This window comes from Mustela putorius, unplaced genomic scaffold (assembly GCF_011764305.1).
Source record: "Mustela putorius furo isolate JIRA1106 unplaced genomic scaffold, ASM1176430v1.1 tig00001033_pilon_pilon_pilon, whole genome shotgun sequence".
Lineage (NCBI taxonomy): Eukaryota > Metazoa > Chordata > Mammalia > Carnivora > Mustelidae > Mustela > Mustela putorius.
This window is the reverse complement of record NW_025421540.1, coordinates 811,776-830,413: the sequence shown is the minus strand read 5'-3', so window position 1 is coordinate 830,413 and position 18,638 is coordinate 811,776. Positions and strand designations below refer to the sequence as shown.

General features: G+C 42.5%; 1 long non-coding RNA gene across 2 annotated transcripts; it reads left to right on the top strand.

Annotated features, from left to right (window-relative positions):
- Positions 1-1,052: 1,052 nt before the first annotated feature.
- LOC123393842 lies at positions 1,053-13,168 on the top strand. 2 transcript variants are annotated; one of them, XR_006608649.1, is made up of 7 exons: positions 1,053-1,107; positions 2,226-2,349; positions 3,510-3,575; positions 5,793-5,873; positions 7,467-7,570; positions 9,950-10,058; positions 10,857-13,168. It is a non-coding gene; the product is annotated as an uncharacterized LOC123393842 (long non-coding RNA). The 2 variants fall into 2 exon arrangements; XR_006608648.1 differs by having other exon boundaries at positions 1,058-1,107; positions 2,188-2,349.
- Positions 13,169-18,638: the final 5,470 nt, after the last annotated feature.

Below are 18,638 nucleotides of genomic sequence, written 5' to 3'. Positions count from 1 at the left end.
AATGCTCGTATGATGCCCCGAGGTTTGCAGTTGCTACCCAGTGTATACCTCTAGATCACCTGGCTCTAGCGGCCAGCAAGACTCACACTCACGGTAGTGAGTATGGCAGTATTTACAACAACCAAGACTTGGAAATAACTAAAGTGTCCACCAACGGGTGAATGGATAAAGAAAATGTGTGTGTATACGATGGAATATTACTCAACCATAAAAAGAAGGAAGTCTTGCCATTTGCAACAACATGGATGGACCTTGAGGATATTGTGCTGAGTGAAATAAGTCAGACAGAGAAAGAGAAATACTGTATGATCTCCCTCACATGTGGAACCTAAAAAACAAAACAAAATGAAGTCATAGAGAACAGATTGGTGGTTGCCAGAGGTGAGGTTGTGGAGGAAATTGATGAAGGGGTCCAGTGGTATAAACTTCCAGTTAATAAGATAAGCCCTGGGGATGTAATGTACATCATAGTGACTGTAGTAAATAATACTGTGTAGTATTGTATATTTATTTTATTTTTTATTAGAAATATAATGTATTATTAGCCCTAGGGTTACAGGTGTGTGAATTGTCAGGCTTACCCACTTCCCAGCACTCACCATAGTACATACCCTCCCCAATGTCCACAACCCCACCGCCCTCTCCCCATACCTCTCCCCCCAGCAACCCTCAGTTTGTTTTGTGAGATTAAGAGTCTCTTATGGTTTGTCTCCCTCCTAATCCAATCTTGTTTCATTTTTTTTCCTTCCCTACCCCCACACCCCCCACTTTGCCTCTCAAATTCCTCATATCAGGGAGATTGTATGATAATTGTCTTTCTCTGATTATTTCACTCAGCATACCCTCTAGTTCCATCCACATCATTGCACATGGCAAGATTTCATTTCTTTTGATGGCTGCATAGTATATTATTATATATATCTATATATTTTTTAAGATTTTATTTATTTATTTGACAGAGATCACAAGTAGGAAGAGAGGCAGGCAGAGAGAGAGGAGGAAACAGGCTCCCTGCTGAGGAGAAAGCCTGGTGTGGGGCTCGATCCCAAGACCCTGGAATCATGACCTGAGCCGAAGGCAGAGGCCTTAACTCACTGAGCTACACAGGTGCCCTATATTATTATATATTTAAAGTTGCTAAAGCTTAAGAGTTCTTAGCACAAGAAAAAAATGTGTATGTTTGGTGATGGATGTTAACTAGACTTAGGGTGATCATTTCACAACAGATAAAAATATGAAATTTTTATTTTGTACACCTGAAACTAACATGTGTCCATTATATGTCAGTTTCTTTAAAAAGTAATTGATATTTTATTTTTTAAAAAAATATTTATTTATTTGACAGACAGAGATCACAAGTAGGCAGAGAGGCAGGCAGAGAGAGAGACAGGGAAGCAGGCTCCCTGCTGAGCAGAAAGCCCAATGTGGGGCTTGAACCCAAAACCCTGGGATCATGACCTGAGCTAAAGACAGAGGCCTTAACCCAGTGAACCAGCCAGGCACCCCAAAAGTAATTTATATTTTAAAGAGAAAGACTAGGGCACTTGGGTGGCTCAGTCAGTTAAGCGTCTGCCTTCAGTTGAGGTCTTGATTTCAGGGTCTTGGAATGAACCCTGGCATCAGGCTCCCAGCTCAGCAGAGAGCCAGCTTCTCCCTCTGCCCCTCCTCCCACTCGTTCTCTCAGTCTCTCTCTCTCAAATAAATAAAATCTTAAAAAAAAAAAAAGTAAAGAGAAAGACCAAAACAAAGTCTGGAAGGATGTGAATCGCTGTGTTAAATAGTGAAGAAAAATAAAACATTAGCAGTGCTCAACTGCAGAGCATTAGAGAGTGGGTGATTTTTTTTCTCTCTCTCTCTTACATAAGTATTTCGTGGTTGGTTGAAAGTTTGACAGTGAACATTTGTTACTTTTAAAATTAAGAAGAAAAAGCTGTTTCTATTTTGAGAAGAGCCTCTTTGAAATGTATAATTAAAAGAAATAAAATGCCTGTAGAGTTAGGCAACAGGAGAGAATGGTCTTGGTGAGGGGCCCCCTTTCCCATAATCTTAGGAAGTGAGCAGACCCCCTGATGTCACTGTGTGTGTTCCCCTGCAGTAATACGGCCTCTTATTCTTTCTCTGATCTTATTTTTCTATGTAAAATGTGGTATCAGTGCAATCATTTTTTCTTTCTGGTTTGATTTTCAGGAAGATTTCGACGTCAATCATTTTCTGTCTGTCTGTAGGAAGCGTGTCCAGCTGGAGGAACTAAGAGGAGATCTGGAGCTCTACTATAAACTTCTTAAAACAGCCATGGTCGAGCTCATCAACAAGGATTACGCAGATTTTGTCAACCTTTCCACAAACTTGGTAAACCTGAAATTCACAAGTCCTACACACACACACACACACACACACACACACACACACACACTTTCTCTCTCCTTCATATTTATTAAAAGGGCAGAGTTTTTAGAAACCTTTCAGTTGATTACCCCACCAACCCCACCAGAAACTTGAAGAAATTACCAATTTCATTAATAAAAGAACTAAACTTTTTGGAATACATTTTTTTGTTTGTTTTAGTTTTTATTCATTTAAGGCTGCTCTAGTTTGATTATGTTTCAAATTCATTAGTCAACAGTGAAAAGTAAAGGATAATAATACCCAAGGGGTTGTTTTGTTAGTTGCTAAGTGATTACCCTGAAGTCTTCCTTGATTTAGACTAATTTGTAGGAGCAAATGTCCACCACTCTTACAATGTTTAATTTACTCCCAGGTATATCTGTTAGCCAGAGCTAGGTTGAGGGAACATTGGCCAATATTCATATTTTAAAAGTTTGGTTTTATAAAAATATAAGAATAGTTTGCAGTGAGCTTATCAGTTGTTTGTAAAAGCCGTTTAGAAATGTTGAATTTTGTTACTTGGCAGAAAAGTCTCCTTGTTGATCCTTCATTTTGTTTTAAATCTGCTTGTCCAGAGAAGCACAGAAAGTTGCAGCTCCGTGGGAATTTCAAGAAGCATTAAAATTAATGATGCACATTTGCTTTTGGGAAATATACCACTAAGATAAATATCCCAATAGGATTAAAAACCTAGAAAATTTTACTTCTGTTTAATTTCTATTTTTCTCAAGGCTTATAATAATGTTTAAGAGAGACGTAGCCTGTCAGACTTTCACATCAGCTGGCTGAGTATCATCAATTACAGACAGAGAACTGTTCACCTTCTGTGAACATTTTTCACATTCATTTAAAATGTCATCTAAAGGCAAATTGTTCTTAAGGAAACTTTCGTTTCTCATGACTTCCCTTATTTTTATAGTTTCATGTATTTCAACAGATTTTTTTCATATTCTATGAACAACATTAATGGCCAAATAACACTTCTGTTGTTTAGCTAGTTATATAGCAAAATACAGTTGTGCCAAAAAAATAACTTAAATCTGATACTGCTTTGATTGTTAAATAGATACGTCACTATTACTCCTTATCGTGATGTGTTTGTGCCAACTTGGTTTTGCCTTTAGGTTGGCATGGACAAAGCCCTCAATCAACTTTCTGTGCCTTTGGGACAGTTACGAGAAGAAGTTCTGGTAAGTCCCCAATTAATGAAAACAGTCTGTTGTGACGCATGTTGTCCTCGTCGGCTTTTCTCTAAGAATTCTTTTCATCTGTTAGTTTGGTGGTACTGGTGGTTGTATTTTAATGGTTCATGATTATAATATTCACCTTCAGAAGAGTTATAAATCATATTGTTTTTGCATATGCTAAAAACCTAAAAAAACATGTTCGATTTGAAGAAGACATATTCTCAGTGTAGACAACCTTACAATGTCAGGGGAGAGGAAGCATATTTCCAAATTCAACTTATTAATGCCACTTTGGTCATATGTAAGTGGTTTCTAACTTACGAATGACTTGTATTTTAACAGTTTGTAGTCTTGTAAATATCCCCCCCCCCCCCCACGTAATCTACGTGTGGTTAGGTTCCTGGGCTGATCTACAAAAGCTGTGTAATCCCTGATGGAACTGAAGGATAATATAAATAAAATGTAATACTTAATAAATGTTACATTTGCATGTTCTCTCAGAAAAATCTCTGTTGTGGGAATGGGACTCCCCACCTCTAAGCCATTGGTAATAGGAACTCTACCTGGGTGAACAGTGGAGGGGGAGTTGTGGCATCACTTCTAACAGAAAACTGTGCTGCCCTGTCTCCCCCCCACCCCCCTCGTCTGTGTCTGGTGCCCTGAATTCCGGCCTGATGCCCTGTCGTAAACTTGTCGTAAATGACACCATCCTTCCTTGTGTGTCTCCTCTAGCTTGAGTGGCCTCGTGCATCCCTCCCCTAAGACAGTGCCTGCATCCTAGAGAGAATATAAGGAGAACATAATTTAAGGGAAGACACAGTACATGGTTAGAACCAAGAAAAATGCAGAGTAACGGAAATATCAGTGCTGAGAAGCCTAGGGGAGGGGTAGGCAGGAAAGAGTTCGTGAAAGAGGTAAAAATCTTGAGTTGTGCCTTGAGGTAGCCAATACTTTCCATGGTTTATGTCTCATTTGGATTTTACAAAATCTTGTTAAAGGTACTTTTCCTTGGAATGGAAGGGATTTTCGTGGTCCGCTGTTGGATTCCACACCAGCTGCTGTGGGGCTCTCCCACTGCCTCCTTGGTGTGCCTCTTCCTCCCAGGGCCTCCTAGTGGTGTTGTTTCCCAAGCCTAGCCTTCCTTTGGCCTCCCACTCTTCTCTCGAACCCCCTCCCTGGAGGCAGATTTGCTCTACTGGCACAGGCTCCCGTCCCACCTCACCCCCTGCCAGCACCATCCCCTCCCTTTTCCATGGCCTGTCTTTATGGCCACTTTGGTCCTGCTCAGCCACAGGCCTGACCTGCCTTTCTGGTCCCAACTGTGAAGCTGTTCTGTGAGATTCTCAGACCACTGAGGGATACGACTATATCTGTCTTCATTGTATCCCTGTGGGCTGCCACAATACTGACGTCCAGGAGGTGTTTCATAATGTTGATGGAGTGAATTAATTCACCTTCCTGTGGAATTTTTGTGTTATGCCTACTTCATTCTAGTTGTTTCTATTAACCTTTGTTTTGGCTCTAATTCCTAATTATCTCTTTATTTATTAGCTTCTGGACATGTTTCTCCACCTCTGCACTCTGCCTTTTTCTGGTCTTCTGTTCTTCATTCTTGATTCCTGGTATTTCCATACCCACATTTCATCATCATGCATCAGTGCTTTGACATTCTCTCGTTCTCCAAAATGTGCAGAATCTAAAGACCTCATCTCAGTGAAGTTGGCCCTCCCTTCTTATTTCTGCTTCTCTCCAGAAGGAAGCCTACAGTACACATGGCTGTGTGCCTGTCTGACCCTGACCCTGAGTGTGTCTGCACTTACATCTGCTCCCCATCCCCTCCCCACCTCGGCAGCTGTGTACACATGGCTTTCAGAGTCCGATTCGAGCCCCGTCGCATTTCCAGACTGTCCTGTACTTTGCTTCATATTATCTGTTCTCCATTCTAAGCCCCCTCATCCCCATAACTTTCACTGTATATGTGTCATTCTTCTTCTGGCCATGCAACCCTGCCTTCGTGTCATTTTGCCCCCAGATCATGAGTCCCCTCAACAGTAACTCTGTCTGGTATATCATGTTTGTTTGTTTGTTTGTTTGTTTTGTCAATATCTGCATAGTACTGGTGCACAGGTATTAAGTTCTGTGGAATTGAATGAGATGTATGAACTTGATAATGTGACAAAACAATGTCTGTAATATGTTTTCTTTATTATTCTTTTAAAGAGTCTCAGGTCATCTGTCAGTGAAGGAATTCAGGCAGTAGATGAACGAATGTGTAAACAAGAGGACATAAGGAAGAAAAAGGTACCCTCCAGTAGATTTCTTACGCGACATGCCAGTTGAAGCCCTCTCCTCTTGTCTCCGTGAACTTGTCAGCACTATTCAGCTTTTTTTCAAAGCTCTCATGCATGTGCATTTTACGCATTATGTCACGTTATCTACCTGAAATAATGAGACAGAATTTTAGAGGTACCCACATGATCTCAAGATCACCCACTTTTTCCAGAACAAAAAACAGTGATAACTGTTGTCGGTGCAGTGCTTGACAGTTAACGACTGTATAAATTGTGGGCGGCCCTGTAAAGAAAATAGGCCTATATTAGGGACTAGGGGAGAAGTGGGCTTTCCAAAGCAACCTCAGGATTCTGCCTCAGGTTTGTTGTTATTTTCTGATCCTGTGTTCTTTATGTTCTGGTGTTCACTTTAATTTTTTCGATTCCCAGTAGTTAGCATGTGGTGTTAGCTTAGTTTCAGGTGTGTGAGACAGGCAACGACTCTGCACATCTGAGGACTCACCCCGGGAGTGTGCCCCTTAGTGCTATCTCCAGTTTCAAGTGTCCCCGATGTCATTCATGATCATAACGATGTAGGGGCACAGCGGGCATCGGGAGTCTGGGCTTCTGATTCTCACCTGCTGCTCTGTACAATGTTTTCTATGTGTATTATTAGCATATTTGTTAAAATCTCAGTGGGGAGAAGCCTGTTTGAGGGATCTTCTGTTTAATTCGCCTCTGGATCTCCTCACAGCTTTTGTCCAAAGAATGCTTGTCGTGTGCTTCCAGACAAAACAGTAAGCTTTGTGAGAGCAGGGTGTATTTCTTGCTTTATTTTCTCGTGTCAAGCTCTCGAGAAATGTCAAGTTCCCAGGGGTGTTCAGTAACTATTTATCAAATGGATGACTTTGTATGTTTTTGTTCTTTAAGGATAGGAGTTTTCATAATGTCCCTCAACCTCTTTGATAATATTTGTAGTGTAAAAGGTCTTCAATGATTTGGTGCTTGGGCATATAGATATATGCACATGTAAACTGAGAGGGTCAGTATGATCGGAAGCCAAAGTTAAAACATGAATAAAGGGCCATAAGAAAGCAAATGGAGGGGCGCCTGGTGGCTCAGTTGGTTAAACGTCCGACTTGATTTTGGCTCAGGTCATGATCTCAGGGTCATGAGATTGAGCCCCACATTGAGCTCTATGCTCAGCAGGATGTCTACTCGAGATTCTCTCTCTCCCTCTGCCCCTCCCCTGCACACACACATGCAGTCTCTCTCTTTCTCTCAAATAAACAAATATTTTTTAAAAAATAGGAAAGAAATGCCCATAGAAAGATTCAGGATGGGGAAAAGAAGAAATAAGAGTATAGAATATGAGGAAGCAAAGTCTAGGGGTTTTTTTTTTCTCTCTATAAACTTGCAATAGAATATGGAAGTTTGCTTATTCTAGAACTAAGATTTGCATTCTTGAGAATTCTGTTTCATAGAAATATTCAAAATATAGCATGCCCTATATATTTGAAGTTAACTTTTGGTCTTATATTTTCCTGCATTTAGCATGGGAAATAAAGATGATTAAGAGTAAAGATGGTGACATTTTTTGTTTGCTTAATTTTTATTTTTATAGATGTGTGTGTTGAGGCTTATACAAGTTATTTAATCAGTTGAAAAGATTGAAAAAATCTTAAATTCACAAAGTTCTAAAGAAACCTCTGCACTAGAAGCAAGCAGGTAAGCATTTTTTTTAACTAAGTAGCACATAAATAAATACTTCACATCCAGTCTAATTAGGCAAGGAGGGCTTAGTTAGAATTCATTTCTGAACTAGAAGAAAATCCAGGTTTGTGGATAGAATGTAGCTCCAGGAGAGTGGAGAGCATGAAATGGTGAAATCTATAACACATTCCTATAAACCCTTTGGTTATAGACCATAGTTCCAACACGTCATTATGCTTGCAGTGGAAAAGTATATTTGGAATCACCTTCCCTGAGGACTAGCAAAGTCCTGTTGATCTTTAAGGCATACCTACCTTTCATCTTGGTTTTTCTCCATCTCATTTTTTCCCTAGACATGCCCAGAGTATTACCATTGATGTATTTTGCACCAGCATTATATTATTATGAAACAGTGTAGGACACATCCAGTTGAAATTTACAAACAGGAAAGAAAAAGCTTATGAAATAGGAAAAAGATGATGGCTCTCTTTGTTATACTGTGATTGTCTTGTTCCCTTCCTGGTATGAATTTTCAATCAGCCACGGTATATGAGTGACTCAGAAAATGAATAGTTAGGTCCTGTCAGCACTGTGAGATGCACAGTGGTGCAGTGGGAGGAGCCCGGGCTGGTCCTGCACATACCAGCTGGGCTGCCTCCATCAAGGTCGCCTGGTGCCCTGCGTGCTCTGTTGTGTGAGGCTAACAGTCCCTTCCCCTGCAGGTGGAGTTAGGTTTCTAAATTTTAGGAATTAAGGTTTTAGATTTGGAAGGAACTTGAGAGACCATATGCTCCACATGTCTCATGATGGAGATTAGGAACGGACACATCCCAAAGGAAGTGATTCTCTGGTCCTAGGTCTCTGCCCCCTTTCACATCAAGGCATTCAACTAAGTGGTCAGCCCTCACTGTGCTTGTGTCCTATCTTGTTGCACTCGTGCTTCTGCCCCCGTTCGTCCACACTTAGCAGACAGTCGGTACGCAGCCCTTCTGCAGCCCGTGTGTCTCCAGCAGCTCTGCTTCGCTGCGGCCCTTGGCAGCGCCTGCAGCCCCTCCAGCCATGTCCACGTTTGGCCCCTGGGGAGCTGGTCCTCTGGTGTTCTTCCTGTCTTTGCCGTTGCTGCTGTGCTCTCGGATAGAAACACCTCAGTGAGCTCTGTGTCTACAATCCTGTCCCTTTGCAACGCTGTCCTTGATAAACAGACATTGTGCGCTTTCTTGCTCAGAATTACCTTGGAGGACTTTTGTTTTCTCCAGAAGAGCAGCTCTGAGCTCTAGAGTCAGGAAAGCCAGAGCAGCGTTTGAGCACAGTAAATCCAGGCCCTGATACACCAAGATAAGGATAAATAGGAAATGTGCATGGGATCAGTCAGTAGAGGTTGGGATTAGGCTTCGGAGTTGGTCCTGCGAGCGCTTGCCTTCTTTCCACACCTGTTCTGATGCTCTGGGACAGGGCACACCGCGGCAGGTCTCCATACATTTTGGGTTTCCTTACAGTGTGTTTCCTCACTACCTGAATGCCCATCTCAGATGTGGGATGCCTCATAGAGCCCAGCAGGGGCTTTGGGGCCTTTGTTGTGTTTTTGTTTTTTCTTTCACTGTTCGGTTTCCTTTTGAATGGGGTTGACGCTTTCTAATGTGGGGGGCAGGAGGGAAGTGTATCCAGTGCACTTGATGGCAGATGCACTGTGAGTGATTTCTCACCAGCTCCCGGAGCACCGAGCTTGCTCTTTCCACCATTGGTTAAATGTAAACTTGGAGTCCGCTGCTCTGAGGGATTTCCAAGGTTGCTGCTAGGCGGCCAGTTTTAGCTAATTGAGGAGATAGCATTAGTCAGTACTGGGGAGGTACTGGGGAGGGAGAATGAGGCAGGCAGAGAAGAAGAGGGGGATTCGGGTATGAACGGTAGGACAGGGCACTTCTCTAATTGTCTCTACTAGCCCTCTCTGGACTGGACAGATTTTGGAGAGAATTGCCACAGAGAGGAGGGGGTTAGAGAATGGGAGAAGAAGGGAGAAGAAGGGCACGAATGGGAGAGCCCGAGGAACGTGGTGGAAACACGCAGTTGTACCCACACTGACCTAAAATAGCTCCATCCCCTTGCCTGGACCCTGTGGCCTGGGCCAGGCTGTGTCAGTGACTTCTACGACCTTCCCGCTCCTCACGCCCCGCACCGGAGGCCTGCTGCACAGTTTGTTCTGAAAACTGATGGCGTGCAGGTGCAGGTGCCTGAGCGCTGTAAGCCATGGGGGGGCGGTGGGGGGGGTGGGTTGTGGCTGGGAACACACTGTGAAGAAAGAGCACAGAGGGCGCCAAAGTCGGCATTGCTGACCAGGTGATGTGGTCGCTCAGAAATTAAATTTGAGAATTACACTTCTCTAATTGTCTCTACTAGCCCTCTCTGGACTGGACAGATTTTGGAGAGAATTGCCACAGAATTTAACCAGTTATAGTTTCATGCTGTTCAGAGCAAAGGCATGCCTCTTCTGGACAAAGTAAGACCAGTAAGTGTTGGTTTCAATTTGCTGTTTGCGAATTTCTGGGATGATTTTGGTTTGACCTAGCATCGCCCTCTGATAATTGCTACTCTACAGGATTTTGAGGCTAGCTTTGAAGTTTTTCTTTCAGTGTCTGCTGCTTGGGACCCTGCTTCCGTTGTGTCACACTAGATAGATTTTGTGTGAAGACACGAGCGTAGTCTCCTAATTATGCGAGTAAAATGAATTCTGAATTTCATGTAACTTGACACATCATATGATGTAGTCAGAGTTCATTTATCCAAAGCCCTTGACCTAAATGCACGCTTGTCCAACTAACTCCGTAGCTTAAGAGGCAAATAACTTTTTGTCATTCAGTAATTGTCTAAACTTCACTTTGATGAAGCCGACCTACTTTCAAAGAAATCATAGGGAGGGGACGCCTCAGTGGCTCAGTCAGTTAAGTCACTGCCTCTGGCTTAGGTCATGATCCCAGGGTCCTGGGATCGAGTCCCACCTTGGGCTCCTTGCTTGGCAGGAAGCCTGCTTCTCTTTCTGCCTGTGCCTCCTTGTGTGCTTTTGCTCTCTCTCGACAAATAAATAAATAAAAATCTTTAAAAAAAGAAAGAAAGAAAGCAATCATGGGGAGAAGGGATTCATTGTTATTCTCTAGGAAATGTTGGGATTTTAATCTTACATATATTCTGGTAGAATTAGGCTCGCTTTATATATATAACACATGTGTATATAAATTATACACATATATTTGAGTTTTTAGAAACTGTTGTGCCTGGACCTTCTTTCCTGGTCTCTCTGTTCTTGCAGCGTATAGCCGGCATTACGGCCATGCTGCAGCAGTCCCCGGGAGGCCTGCTGCTAGAAGGCTTCAGACTTCCAATGTGGATATCATACGGCACTGCCTCCCGACCTACGCTACAATTGACAAGACAGGGGATGCAGAGGCGTTAGTTGGTCAAGTACTGGTGAAACCGTACATGGATGAGGTTTGTGCTCCCATGCACCTCATTCCGCAAACACAGAGCATCTACTCTGGCTTCTATTCTTGACTGGGTGCGAGAGAGCTCAGGGCTCTTCCTTGAAGATGCTCTTAGTTCCTGCTCTTCTGGTTGTAAGAAAAGATTGGTCCCGCTTGGTGCCCATCAGCATGGCAGGAATCAGGTATGCGCTCTGGTCTTTTCCAGTGATCTCATAGCGCAGGGATCATCTTAATTTAGTAGGGGTGAGGGACTTGCCTAGGAAGAAGGTACGGATCAGAACATTTTTAGGTCAGTTTCCATTTCCATAAGTTATACGTTAATGGAGTTGCCGAAAAGCGTGACCCCACCAAGGCGTCCGTGCCCACTGGAGGAGCTGGAAGACAGCTCTGTGTTAGGGTCGAGAAGACCTCAACCTAGGGAGGCGCAGAGGAACGACACCAAGGCAGCTCTTTCTACAACAGCACAGGCTTTATTGGTCCTGCATGCTGGGGCTCTGCAACATACCCAAAGATCAGCCAGAGGCTGAGAGCCCCGATTCAAGGGAGTATGGGGTTTTTATGCATTTTTTTAGACAAAGGCTTGTCATAAAGCCATAATCACAGTGACCTCATAGTTACAGTTCCTGGTATGTTCTGCACAGTTTACATTTTTCAGTTAGCCATATCTTATCATCCGGATGTAGCTGGGAGGCTGTGAAACTAGGATAAAATAGTTCTCTTCTTTGTTAACCACAAGCATAATTCAAGGACATCTCTTAAGCAGGGAACATACTCAGGATGTGGGGCCTTGGGGGAATGGAGGGGAACACAAAGGGAAGGCCATGCTCCTACTCAAGGTTCGACCCACAAAGCAGCAGAGCAGTTACAGAAAAGCAAGTTAGCAGAAGCTCCACACAATTTAACTCTTTCAGCTCTGGATCTCTTCATCTGTGCGCAGGGAAAGTGCGTGAGGGGAGGCGTCTTTGCAGAATTGATGTGGCCTAAGTCTTGAAGACCATGGGGGAGTTTGCCAGGCTAGGAAGGTGGGAGGGAGGGAATATTCAAAGATAAAGGGATTTTAAGGGCGAGTTAGCGGGGTAGTACCTTAAGTCCGGAACTTGGTTACCCAGTGTTCTTGACCTATGAGGATACACTTAAATACAGGGAGTCAGTGTATCCTGCCTCTGAGCAGCCGGAGTACGGGCTACACCATGTGAGGCCGCCAGCAATCAGCAGCTTCCCACTTAGAGAGCGTTGGTTTCATCTAGTTCAGGCTGACAGAAGTCATGAAACCAGTCTCAGCATTTGAGGGCTTTCTTCCGGTCACCTGCCAGTGCGAGTGTTCTTCTGTCCGGTAAGTATGAAGCTACCCACCATTATTTCAGGATGAAAGGCTTCCAGTTTTAAAACGGTACAGTATCCCAGTGATAGAAGTGAAAATGAAGGATTAATTTCAGTAATCTTCTCAGCTTCATTAGGACTACTAAAATTAAATGATCTGTCAGTTCTTTGTATGTATCCTATTATATAGTTCATAGCTCTCTCTGTGGGGTGAAAAAGATCACATTATTCTTTGTCACTAAATGAAAATAGTTAAGTTATTTAATTTATGCCCTTTTCATTGAACTGAATCTAATATGCTAAATTAGGGAAGTGCTTTACGTTTCCGTGTCATTAAATGAACTGTGGCCACGTTTGTATTTTAAGTTTGTATGCTTGTCATTCACCTCCTGCAACTCAGCCTCACCACAAAAAATAAAATACTAAAGCAAAATAAGATGTGTTTTCTTCCATCGCTTTCCGTCTCAGCCCTTTCCCTGTTCTGGAGACGGTAGAGGACAAGGCCAGGGTGAAGATGGTACAGAGCTGTTGTCTGCAGATACAGTATTTCGCTTTTAAGCTCAGAAGGGAAGCAGATGAGTGTGTGTGATGTTTTAGCTTCAGGCCAGTCTCTGTCCCTCAGCCTCTGTGTCCCCCAGGGTTGGAGCAGTATTCCCAAATCCCGGGACCTAGATTTTCATGCCGCTGTTACTTACCTCCTGTTTAGAAAGCATGCTGAGTGGGGAGGAGGAAGGACGAAGTGCATTTTTAAGGTTTACTCGATTCTTTTCTCTGTAGTGTATAGTTCATACTTCTCTTTTAGGTGCTTTAAAAACAAACAGTGCTCGCTTCAGCAGCACATATACTAAAAACAAACAAACAAACAAATAAATAAATAAAAATAAAACGGTCTTCCTTCTGCTAGGTGATTGTAGAGCAGATCGTTGAGTCTCATCTGGACGGCCTGAAGATCATGTATGCTAATAAGCTCCTGGAGTTTGTTCCTCACCACTGCCGCCTTCTTCAAGAGGTCACAGGAGGAGCCATCTGAAGGCGACGTAAACTGCTGTGCATGCGCCTGAGCTCAGTTTAGTGACCACCTGTCACCTCCTCATGAGCCGCTGATCCCTGGCTGTCCTGTCTGACCCGGGAACGTGTGCGCTTCCCTGTTTGTTACCAGTACTGTGAGGCAGGTGTCCCCGCCTGGGTTTACAGGGAAGGGAATGAAGAGTGGGGACGAATCTCAATGGTGACACTTGTGTGACTCCAGAGCCTCTGCTTTTCTCTTGTCTATACTTTCTCCTTAACCAGGTTCAAAATCAAAATTGGTTTCCTTCCATTATTGTGATGTCATCATCGGTCTAGAAATACCAATTCATTTTAATTCAACACGTTTTATATGATGGCAATTAAAGTCATGTTCTGTTTTCCCTCCCTCTCTTATTTCATTTCCATGGCTTTCCAGTTCTGTTTCATGAATATCCTATTACCTTCCACCATCTCCGTCATCCCAGTGCAGACCTTTGTCGCCTTTTGTTCAAGGGTAGCGGGCTCTCCCCACCTGGTCTCCCAGCTCCACCTGTCCCTCTTCATTGCAGCCCTCGGCTGTCCCACCTGCCCAGAGCTCTGCGGCCTTCCTGAATCGCTCGTGGCTTCTCATCGCCCACAGAGGAGCATCCAGTCTTCCTGGCACAACCTGTGACCCTTGGTGCTGGAGTCCTAGTGGTTCTCCGCTGTAGAACTTTCTACTGTGGAACTTTCCCTCATATCACTATGGTTCCTGGCCAGACAGGAGCACTTGACCTTCCCTAACACACCTGCTACAGAAGATCCCTGACTTCACATTGGTTCAGTTTATGGTTTTTTGACTTTTTATAATAGTGCAGAAGTGATATGCATTTAGTTTGGATCTTTTCCAGGGCTGGCGATCTACAGTAGGGTCCTCTTTTGTAATGCTGGGCAGGGGCAGCGAGCACAGCCCCCAGGCAAACCATGTGATCACAAGGGTCAGCAACCAATACACTTGAACCATCCTGTTCTGTCTTTCAGTGCAGTGTTCAGTAAATTACATGAGATACCAGATACTTTATTGTGAAATAGGCTTTGTGTTAGAGGATTTTGCCCAACTGTGCAATACTGTAAGTGTTCTCAAGACATTTAAGGTTGGCGGGGCTAAGCTCTGATGTTCAGTCGCTTAGGTGTTTTCCATGCATTTTCAACTAAAGAGCTTTCCAGCTGAACAATGGGTTTATTAGGAGCCGAGGCCATCATAAGCCGAGGAACATCTGTCTGTACTGTGCACCTCTGTATTTTCCTTCATTGCTTCCTGACTGTCTCATATCCCTTTGTCTTTCTGTTGATCTGTCACTCCACATGAAGCTCCAGTCAAATACAACTTCTTTTTTTTTTTAGGTTATTTATTTATTGACTTATTAGAGAAAGCATAAGCAGAGGGGGAGGCAAAAAGGGGAGCCCGATGTGGGACTCGATCCCAGGACCCTGAGATCATGACCTGAGCCAAAGACAGAGGCTTAACCCACTGAGCCACCCAAGTGCCCCCAGGCTATGATTATTTCAAGAAAAAGTCCTATTTGTGAATTCTTCATCTAGTGAAGATGAATTAAAATCAGAAAGTCAACTCTGCCACCTTTAAAAACCCAGGAACAGAAAAAAATTCCACGAGAAGGTATAACCCTATCCACAATAAATCACTTTCAATCCAGCCCTGAAAACTAATACAGAGTAGGAAGAAAGTATTACAGAAAAATTTTGTTTTCATTAATCAAGCTTGAAAATAACGGGCCTTACAAGAATGCCCTTTAGGAAGACAGTTCTTATAGTTTTATGTTGATGGAAACTAACATTACATTCGAAATGCATGTTAAAACCATGACTGTTTCAGTCGTCAGAAAATGAAAAATGGTCAAGAGTCACCCAAACTGAATCCTGGTTCCTCCTGGAAAATGTGTTCCTAAATATTTTCCCCCTGAACTACTGTGCTCTTTCTGTATCTTACACAGCAGACACTGTGATACACAAACACATCCAGAAGACCTTTGAGGGCTGACAGCCTGCTGGAACAATGAGGAATTCACCTGGGTTTCTGCCTTTCTGCGAGGCCCAGAAATTTCTGGGTAACCCAGGTGATGTGTCATGAGAATACAAGTGTACTTCACACTGTACATCTCCTCAGGGTAGACACCAAAATCCATGTTCGTATATGAAACTCCGAGATGCGTGCATAAATCAAGAGTGATTCTGTCATCTTGAAAGAAAAACACACTGTTGCACTGCCACATGTCTCGTTTCTCCTCGAGTGACTGCAGGAAGTAGCGATTGCAGTCAGAAATCTCAGAAAGAAAAATTAGAGTAAGGGCACACCTGAAGTTTACTCCTGAAAATACTTGGAGAATGACTATGACCAATAAACCAGGGCTTAGTTCATGAGACTATGTCAATGAGCTTATACCATCTCATGTCCTGGTCAAACCCTCATGTCTGGGAGATGGAGGGACGTCTTCATCTTCCAGAGCTACTATTAGGGAAAAAGGTGGAGACAATACTGACAGGAGTCCCTACTTCAGCAGGAGAGCCAAAAACACCTTGCCCCTCCATAATCCCAAATGAAAATAAACATCTTGGGGCGCCTGGGTGGCTCAGTGGGTTAAGCTTCTGCCTTTGGCTCGGGTTATCTCAGGCTCTTGGGATCGAGCCCCACATCGGGCTCTTTGCTCAGTGGGGAGCCCACTTCCCTCCTTCTCTCTCTGCCTGCCTCTCTGCCTACTTGTGATCTCTGTCTGTCAAATAAATAAAATCTTTAAAAAAGAAAAAAAGAAAAGAAACATCTCATTATACTAGTGTGCAGCAGTGACTATGCAGGAGAAATTATTATTATCATATTATTATTAGATGATATATTATTATTATTATTATTGTACTATATTGTTAACCTTTTGAATTCGGACACCTAAAATTTTTAATAAAATATGAAGGCCTTTTTTTTTTTTAAAGATTTTATTTATTTGAAAGACAGAGATCACAAGTAGGCAGAGAGGCAGGCAGAGAGAGGGGGAAGCAGGCTCCCCACTGAACAGAGAACCTGATGCGGGGCTTGATCCCAAGACCCTGCGATCATGACCTGGGATGAAGGCAAGAGGCTTTAGCCCACTGAGCCACCCAGGTGCCCCATGAAGGCTTTTTTTAAAGAACAAAAACTTCAGACTATATCTTTATCCTAGAAGTTCCCACTACAACTGGCTTCTGTATTGGCCAACATTTAGCCATTCAGATAAAGTCCATATTTAGTGCTTCGTGTGTATGCATGTGTAAAATAAGAGGACAGTCATAAATCTTTAAGATTGTGTATAATAACTGTGAAATAAGGATTCTTGATACACAAGGTCTCGTTCTGGGGAAAACAGCTGGAGAACAGTATGCTGTTTTCAAATGACGGAGGGGAAATATGCATTCGGTTATGAGAAAGGGAAGGAGAACAAGACCAAATATTAATAAAAGGGGAAAAAGCTTTTTCTGCCATCTTTCTCTGCCACAGTAACAGTGTGAACAAATATCCCACAGATGCCCTCAAGAACATTAACACTGCTGAAAGGGAGAGGTGAAGGCCAGGTTCTTAGGAGGCCCTGCACCAAAGTCATCGTCCCGTTTCCTCACTGTGATGATGAAGTTTGAGTACATTGGCAAATTTGAAATTATTGATGACCACAGAGCTGGGAAAAATGCTGTGATCCTCACGGGCAAGTTAAGCAAGTGTGGCATGACCAGCCCTAGACTTTTATAACTGAGAGATCTAGAAAAGTGGCAGAATATTTCCATCCCCTCAGTTTGGTTTCACTGCATGGAAAAATTCTTCTGGCAGCATGCACCACGAAGAAGGAAGAATCCAGGCAGGAGGGAAAATCCTGGGATTTCTTTTTCCTAGAAATATAATATACATGGCATGTGAAATTCCTCAATGGGAAAAAAAGAAAAGGAAAATAAATTACAGTCAACTGATGTTTGACAAGGGTGCCAAACAATTCAATGGGGTTAAGAACAGTATTTTACTCCCAAGCAGCCACATGCAAATAATGAAACAGGAGCCCTGCCTCACACCATACAGAGAAAATAACCCAAAATGCATCAAAGACATAAATGTTAGCATTAAAATGATAAAGTTTGGGATGCCTGGGTAGCTCAGTTGGTTGGACGGCTGCCTTCTGCTCAGGTCATGATCCCGGAGTTCCCGGATCGAGTCCTGCATCAGGCTCCCAGCTCCACAGGGAGTCTGCTTCTCCCTCTGACCTTCTCCTCGCTCATGCTCTCTCTCATTGTCTCTTTCTCAAATAAATAAATAAAATCTTTTAAAAAATAAAAATAAAAATAAAATAAAATGATAAAGTTTTCAGAAGAAAACACAAAGGTAAATGTTAGTGGTCTTGAATCTAACAAAGGCTCCTCAGCCATAACACCAAAGTACAAGCAACTTAAAAAATAATAATAAACAAATAAATGGGACTCAACCAAAATGTCCCAGTTTTGTGCTTCCAAGTACCCCATTGACAAAGTCAAAAGACAAGCCACTAAATGGGAGAAAATATTTGCAGGTCATATATGAGGAACATGCATTCAGACTGTGTGAAGAATTCTTACAACTCAAATAAAAAGACAACCCAATTAAGAAATGAGCAAAGAACTTGAATACACATTTCTCCAATATTCAAATGTATACATTAATATATAAATGTATATATGAATATATTTTACATTATCATATATTTATATAAACATTTATGTAAATATATATTTACATTCTTAAATATGTATTTAAATATAAATATAAGATATATAATATATATTTAAAAATACACATAAGGTATATATAAAATATATGGGACAATAAGCACGGGAAAATATGCTCAACATCACTAATCATTTGGGAAATGCAAATCAAAACCATGGTGAGATACCACCTCCCACCCACGTGGATGGCTACTGTCAAAAAACCCAAAAGCAGGTGTTGGCAGGATGTGAAGAGCTGGAACCTGTAAATTGCTGGTGGGCTTGGAAAATGGAGCAGCCACATTAGAAACGGTTTAGTAGCTCCTCAAAATGCTGAACACAGAGTTGCCATATGACACACCAATATCACTCCTGTGTATAGAGCCAAGAAAAAAAACTATGCCCACACAAAAACTTGTGCATGAAGGTTTAGGGTTTATTTGTCACAGCAAAAAGGTGAGAACAACCCAGATGTTCATCAACTGATGAACAGATAAATAAAATGTGATCCAGCCAGCCAGTGGAATATTATT